The following is an 8,110-nucleotide window of genomic DNA, read 5'->3' on the forward strand; positions in this document are numbered from 1 at the left end:
CCTTTTGCTTGAAATTTATTAGGGTGAGATAACTTAAAATTTCTGACCTTGTTATGTCTAAGTAATACAAAGTTTAATAAATATGTTAGGTTAGGTTGATAGGAGGATGTATACTACATCAAATCCGAAGAAATACACCTAGGCCACTATCGGGCCTGTTGTGCGCTCCTTATCATGAAAAAAAAAAGGAACTGACTGAATTATTTTTCAGTGTTCAGGAACTCAGTTTCCTGAACGTAATTCCTAAGAATCTTCCAATCAGTGTTAGTTAGGAATGTTATTTCCGGAATAACATCACTTCCAAAATACTTGGATCTAACTTCGACGAATGCCTGACAGTGGCAAAGAAAGTGCTCCAGAGTTTCACTGTCCTCTCCACATGCTCTACATTCGTCTGAATCCGCACGTCCAATTTTGTATAGATGTGCACGTAATCCTATGTGTCCACTCAGAATACGTACCATCATACTAACCTCAGACTTGCTCATTTTGAGGAGATTTCTCGTCTTGCTCTCATCAGGGTCACCCCATAGCATCTTCGTGGTTCTACCCACTGTTTCATTATTCCAAGAGGCCTTATGGGTTTCTCTCACCCATACTTTTAGATCAGTTTTTGTTGCGTCGAATGGTTTTGCGTTTGTCAGGTTAACTGCCTCGAGCTCCCTTCCTTTTAAAGCTACTACATTCGCCCTTTCGTTACCGACTACTCCCGAGTGGGCTGGTACCCATATAATGTGAACCTTACCTCTGGAAGAGTATTCAGTTAAAGTTTTCTTACAATCCATTACTGTCTTAGATTTGGTTCTATCACCTGATATCGCCCTAATTGCCTTCTGGCTGTCGGTAAATATATTAAGCGCTGTGGGCGCCATGTTTATTCTAATCCAATTTACGCATTCCGTTATTGCTCGTACTTCTGCCTGGAAGCTTGTGTTATGATTTGGTAAGCGGTGGTATATTTCCGTTTCTGGGTCTTTAATATAGAACCCCAGCCCCACTTTGTCCTCCAATTTAGAGCCATCCGTGTAACAACGGACTCCTACTGGTACTTGCTCCAATGTTCCGCTTGACCAAGACATTCTATCTGGGATCAGCGTTTCAAAGTTTCCGACATATTCTGTGTCTGGTATACGATCTGGCATGTCCGATGATTGTGTATAACCTTCCAATGTGTCCAGTATACATTGATGACGTGTCCTATAACCGCTTTTGGCCAGTTCGCCTAAAGTATAGAGCCGTTCGGCTGTAAGCGCCGCCTCATATCTTAAATATGTTTCAATGGGTGGAATATCTAGCAACGTTTCCAGAGCCTTGGTTGAAGTAGTACACATGGCACCACTTATACCCAAGCAGCATGTACGCTGAACTCCCTGTAGAAGTTTGATATTGCACTTTTTGTCTAAAGCAGTCCACCAGATTATTGAAGCATAAGCTAGAATTGGTCTAATTACACTTTTATAAAGCCAGTTTATCATAGTAGGACTAAGACCCATTTCATGCCTATAGCTTTCCTACATATCGCCCAGCACCGATGTGCCTTGTTGATTCTATCCTCTATGTGGTATTTCCATTTTAATTTCCTGTCGAGGGTTACACCTAAGTACTTAACTTTATCTGTCACGGTATCTTCTTATCCAGGAAGCAAGGTTCAGTGTATGTAGAAATTTTTGTCTTTCTTGTGAAAAGACAGATTTCCGTTTTTGCCGGGTTAACATTGAGGCCTCTCGGTTGAGCCCAGCCCAAGGCCGTATTCAGAGCCTCCTCAGCTCTTCTACACAAGTAATTTGGATCCTTTTCCTTTAAAAGTATTACGACATCGTCTGCATAGCAGACGGGTCTAAGTCCTTTCTCAGTTAGGGTCCTTAGAAGGCTATTAATCGTGGTAACCCAGAGTAAAGGTGATAAAATGCCACCCTGTGGTATACCGCGAAATACCCTTTTCCTGATAGTTATATCGTACATCTCGCAACTTATCCATCTGTTCCTTAGCATGTGGTTGATCCAGTTACGGAGCACCCGGTCAACATAAAACTGGTCTATGGATTGGATAAGAGTATCAGTGTGCACGTTATTGAAGGCGCCTTCGATGTCAATGCATACCGCCAGTGTATATAGTTTGCTATCAAAGGATGCACCTATGTAGTGGACAACTTCGTTTAAAGCGGTTTCCACCGATCGTCCCTTTACATAAGCATGCTGCTTAAATTTTAGGTCTTTGTCGGGTATACTGCTTTTAACCATACTATCGACAATCCGTTCCAAGGTTTTAAGTAGGAAGGACGTAAGACTTATCGGTCGATAAGACTTAGGTGTCGCATAGCTAGGTTTCCCTGGTTTAGGTATAAATATTACCCTTGCATCCTGCCATTTAATGGGGGTATATGTGAATTGCAAGCATGCAGTGAATATCAGAGACAGATGTACGGAGACCAGTTCCGCCTCCATCTGTAAGAGTGCCGGGAAAATGCCATCCGGCCCTGCAGCTTTATAGGGAGCGAAGCTCTTGATTGCCCCTTTAACCATATCAGGTGTAATTACAATTTTCGTGTTTGCCTCCTCTTCCTCCAATATCGGTTCGTCTATGTTATTCGATATACCTGGTGGGAAATGAGAGTCTATTAGGAGTTTCATTGTCTCCTCCATATCCTCCAGCCTCTTGCCCGTGTCATCGACCATAGATTCCGGTTGGACATGAGTTTTGGATAGGAATTTTTTTATCTTCGATACGTCATTTACGCTGTCTACCTGTTCACAGAAAAGTTTCCAGGAGTCTCGTTTGGCTTTACGAACAACTTTTTTATATTCACCAAGTTTACTACGATACTCATCCCAGTATACTGCGGTCTTTTTACGCCGTGCCCGGTTAAATAGTTTGCGAAGAGTCTTACCAAGGTTCCGGATCTCCCTGGTTACCCAGGGTTTCTCCTTGGCAGATCTCCGCTCTCGCAGAGGGCAGCTGTCCTCGAACGATTCAACCAAGGCACTTGTGAGCATTTCTACTTTGGCGTCTATGTCCTCTTTATTTCGACATTGAACAGTGTCCTGACATAAACGGTTCTTTAGTAAGGAACCGAACATTGTCCAATTAGTTTTAGACTTATTCCGAAAATTTATCGGCTTTGGTGGCGGCCGTAGTATTTTGAATCTTATGTACCGATGGTCAGAAAAGGAGTGCTCGTCGGAAACCCTCCAATCCTGAATTTCGTTTATAAGCTCTTCTGAACATATAGTTATATCTAATACTTCTTCTCTGATTCTATTGACGAAGGTAGCTTTATTACCTAAGTTCGATGTTATCAAGTCTTTAGTATTAAGGAAATCCATGAGGGCTTGTCCTCTGCGATTGGTGTTTGTACTACCCCAAGCTACATGGTGGGAGTTGGCATCACAACCTATTACAATTTTCTTATTTTTCCTTTGTGCCTCTTCGACCAGTTTCATCAGCTCCGACGTTGGTGGTAGTGTCGGAGAATCGAAAGGCAGGTAAACAGATGCAAGGTATATGTTGCCACGACCTTGCTTCAGCACCGTTGCATCCGATGTAGATAATCCTGTTGAGAGAAGAAAACATAAGTTCTTGTGGCATAAGATACATGTTCTCGGGCGTATCAGCGTAGAAAAGTTGGAAATTTATGTGATTTAATCCAGAAACCTTGTTGCGAATCGTCCAAGGCTCCTGGATTAAAGCTATATGTATCTTACCTGTGTTAATTTTAGCCATCAGAGCGTTTGTGGCCGTCTCGCTCCGATGGAGGTTTATTTGGATAACTTCAATCATTGTCATCCACTTAAACTGTCTTCCAGCGAGTTAGTGATCACCTCCTCGCCCGTTGGATTTGGCTCCTCCGGGTAACCTGAAGTGGCTATTGATGGCACTGCGGTGTCCCTATCAAGCATAGGAAGAGCAGTCTTTTTAATCGACACTTTCCCAATTTTGGAGAGCTCTGCTGTTCTGTCTTCTGGCGAGTGAGTGATATCCTCCTCGCCTTTAGGATTTGACTGCTCCACATTGCCAGTACTTGCTAATGATGCTTTGGTTACTGTGTCTTGCTTTGGTTTAGTGTCCTTATCGGGAGCGGTTTTAACAGCCCTTTCAATCGGCGCCTCTCCGATTTTGGAAATGGCAGCTGTACCTTCTTTTGGCGAGTTAGTGGTAACTTCCTCGCTTTAAGGATTTGACTTCTCAACGTTATCAGTAGTTGCTACTGATGCTGTGTTCTTAGGTTTTTTAGTGTTCTTTTCGAGGCTTGTTGTAACAGCCCTTCCAATCGGCACCTTCCCAATTTTGAATATGACAGCTTTAGAGGCGAAGTAAGCCCTACCTTTATTCTTGGCAAGACTAGCCATAGATTTCTGGTCGATACCTATTACAAATAAAGTTCCCTCAGGTTCTTCTTTCCTGTAAAAGACTTCCCATTTTTCCACGGCCAGCTCAGCATTTTGACCACCAAGAATTTCCAGTATACGTTCACTTGTCAGTTTACTGCCCCATCCTTTTATGTATACAGTGGACTTTTAGAGCTCGCTCTTCTTTACCAGTCCCAGCTTAGCGCCGTTCCAGGGAGGAGGGATACTTTCCACCAAGTTCTTTAGGGTGCTAACACATTGGTGAGATGCCAATCTCATCAACATCGCGCCCATGCTGAACTCGCAGCTAACGCTCTCTATTGGTTGTCTGCCCTTTGAAGCGATTGCGTGGACCACTATCTTATTGTTCACCAGATCTTCTACCTTACTCTGTTGGTCTATTGGAATTTTGCCTGTCGGGTTACCGGCATCGTAAACTGCATAGCAGAGATCGTCCCGGTGTCTTCTTCTGGCAACTTTGGCGTAAGATGGTGGCTCTTTTCCTTTTCCACTGTCTAGCCTCTCTTTCCTCTCTTTTCGGGCCTTCTTTTGAGATACTCGTGCCTTCGAGATTGATTTCGCCGACGTGGTCGCCTTCGGAATATCTATCTTGGCGTTGTCACCCTTACTCGCAGGATTCTGACTTGAGGTTCCTTTGAGTGAAGTATGGCTTGGCTTCGACTGTATATAAGAAGACGGGGAGCTCTTTTTCTTCGGTTTATTCTCATTTGTCAACTCCTCGGGAGACCTGATCCTCTTTGCCTCAGATCTTGTAAGAGAGTCCAATTTTTCTTTTGGAGTGTCGTTGGATTGACTAACTATGATTTCCTGAAGCATCTTTTTCAACTTCCTCCTCTGTGCTCCAGATAGTCTTTTCTTAGTAATAGGTAGTTTAGCTATGCTATCACTCACCTGTTTCACCATTTGCTCTACTTCATCCTTTTTGGGATTTGCTATAATGGTGTTGTTATTATCATCTGAGGATTCAGAGTCGGAACTCTCACCTATATTGAAAGGCTGAGGTAGCTTAGAGCTCTCTCCGAGTACATCATTCTCTTTCACTCCTATGTTTTTGCCAGTGGCATGCTGTACACTTGACGCATTGTCCGCCACGGAGGCCAAGGTACCCACCTCCGTAGTAGTATTTTGCTCACGATTGCAGGATGACGACGATACGTGACTCGCGAGTAGATCAACACTTGCCGCCGGTACTGGGTTATTTAGGCTGAGGTAGCTTAGAGCTCTCTCCGAGTACATCATTCTCTTTCACTCCTATGTTTTTGCCAGTGGCATGCTGTACACTTGACGCATTGTCCGCCACGGAGGCCAAGGTACCCACCTCCGTAGTAGTATTTTGCTCACGATTGCAGGATGACGACGATACGTGACTCGCGAGTAGATCAACACTTGCCGCCGGTACTGGGTTATTTAGGCCCTGCACCGTAACTTTTATCTTTTTATTTTTCTTTTCCATGTTGTTTTTTTTCCAGTTTTTTGGTCCGCGGGGAATATAATATTCCCAAGTGGCGGACAATCTGCCTTCCCTCAGCTTGAGTCAAACTAAAACTGGGGGAGGACAGATGGTCCATCACCACCCCCTATCCGCCACCCGGGGACGCGCTCGGTAGGAAAAACGGGAAAACTCCCCCGAGAATCTTGATAATCTCCATGTTTAAAGTATTTACTCTGCTCAAAATTCTTCAGAAAACAATAACTACCTACAGCTAATCATAAAAATAAGTATACAGAAATAATGACAGTTGGTTTTATTAAAAAGGATACTATTTTTTCAAAAAAAAAAGGAACATATTTATTAAAAACAATTATGATAATTATTTTTCACTACTTTTTTTTTTGATATTTTTGTTATTTGAGTTCTTATTTAAGGTGGAGTTGAATAAGTGCAAAAATTACGTCACAAAAGTAAGTATAGATCATTTCAATATATATTCTTCTTAATGATATTATAATAAACTTTGCCAGGATATACTCATTCGCAGCCAGGATAAAAAATAATCACACCAAAAATGTTCTTATAATTATTTATTTACAATATTTTATTTAAAAATAATATTTTACAGGATTTCAAATTCTCCAGGATTACAAATACTTCAGGACTTTTAAATATTTCAGGATTTTAAATACTACACGATTTTAAAGAGTAGATAAACAAGCTAATTTACCGAGACGATAAAGCGCGTAACGACCAGTCAACTGCACTCTCTGGAACAAGACCCAGCCGTTAAGGCTCTTTGTCTTATATAATGGGATTCTTTTGATGAGTATTATTGTTAGTCACCACTACGCCTGAGACCTATAGCCGTTAGATTCCCTGTGCTTTACAAGTACTGTGTCTGGATACTATGGCTGTGTAAAACCAGTAGCATCCCTGTACACATCTACATGAGTTGGACTTATTTGTGATCGTATGCGGTTCCTAGTAAAGCTCAATAAATGTTAACTAATATGTTATTTAACATAACTTTAAGTGTAGGATCGACGTCGTTATACGAGGAAGAATAAAAAATGTGTCTTCTCAAGTTTCCATGCTGATCTATTTGGTAATCAGGGAGCTTTTCTAGATCTGTTTTCACTGTGTAACGTGGTTTTATCGTCGACTGAGGTAGTTTTGACTTTTGACATTTGAAAAAGTCTAAAATCAGCTTTTGTTTAATTTTGAAATTGTTTGGTGAGAAGGGGTATATAAAATACAGCTAAAAAATCATTGAATTAGTTTTGTGCGAAAGAGAGGAAAATAGCTTTTTGCTCGTGACGTCTCTGTATACCCTGTGTCCAAAGTCGACTCACGGTTCCACAAACCTTAAGTAGAAGGAGGGTTAAATAACAATGTTTTATTTATATTTCTTATTCGATACAATAAATTTTGTTAACAAAAGAAAAAAATTATTAGCAGCATTGATAATAAGTCGGGATTAAGGATATTTTCGGCGGTTTATTCGGATTTCTCAGGAACACGAAATCTCCTCTGGCGGTCTGGATTTCTGTTCAGGTGATTCAGGATCGGTGTTAACTTAAAGCTAAATATTTATATAATACAGTAAACTTAAGTCTATCTTAAAATCTACTAACAACCAACGTCGGTGTGCCGAAACTATCAACCGAAGTCGCAGTATCTAAATCAACAACCGAAGTTGCGGTGCCGAAACCAATAAGATGACGAAACTATCGACCGAAGTCGCAGTATCCAAACCAACAACCGAAGTTGCGGTGCCGAAACCAATAACCGAAGCTGAGGTGACGAAACTATCGACCGAAGTCGCGGTGACGAAACTATCGACCGAAGTAGCAGTGTCTGAAACTATCGACCGAAGTCGCAGTACAAGGTGACACTCGAACCAAGTCCGAACACCGGGGGCTGTTATCGCAAGAAGCGTTAACAGCAGCCTTAAAATAATTGGCAAATTCTTGTCTCGGTTGAACCGCCCTCACCACATACCTACTTAAGGAGTGAGATCGAAAAATTCTTAACACACGTTTTTCATTACATTTTTCAACCAAAGTATTATTTGATTTTTTTTTGATCAAGTTACCTTTGAAAAACATGTCAGTTGTTATGTGTAATGTTAATTATATTAATTTTTTGTTAATCTGATTAAAATGAGTGACCAGAAAAAAGTGCGTACTGAAATTATTAAATATTTTCAACTAAACCCAACTTGGTCTTACAAAAAGTTGGCCAAGCATACAAAGGTCTGCCGTCAAACTGTTTCCAATGTTATTAAACAGTACCGGGAGAACTTGT

The 8,110-nt window shown here is 41.4% G+C and overlaps 1 long non-coding RNA gene across 1 annotated transcript; it reads left to right on the forward strand.

Moving 5' to 3' along the window:
• Positions 1-6,231: 6,231 nt before the first annotated feature.
• LOC124421015 lies at positions 6,232-7,796 on the forward strand. Its single transcript, XR_006941475.1, has 3 exons — positions 6,232-6,270; positions 6,331-6,376; positions 6,429-7,796. It is a non-coding gene; the product is annotated as an uncharacterized LOC124421015 (long non-coding RNA).
• Positions 7,797-8,110: the final 314 nt, after the last annotated feature.

The sequence above is a fragment of the Lucilia cuprina genome, chromosome 6 (assembly GCF_022045245.1).
Source record: "Lucilia cuprina isolate Lc7/37 chromosome 6, ASM2204524v1, whole genome shotgun sequence".
In the NCBI taxonomy this organism is placed as follows: domain Eukaryota; kingdom Metazoa; phylum Arthropoda; class Insecta; order Diptera; family Calliphoridae; genus Lucilia; species Lucilia cuprina.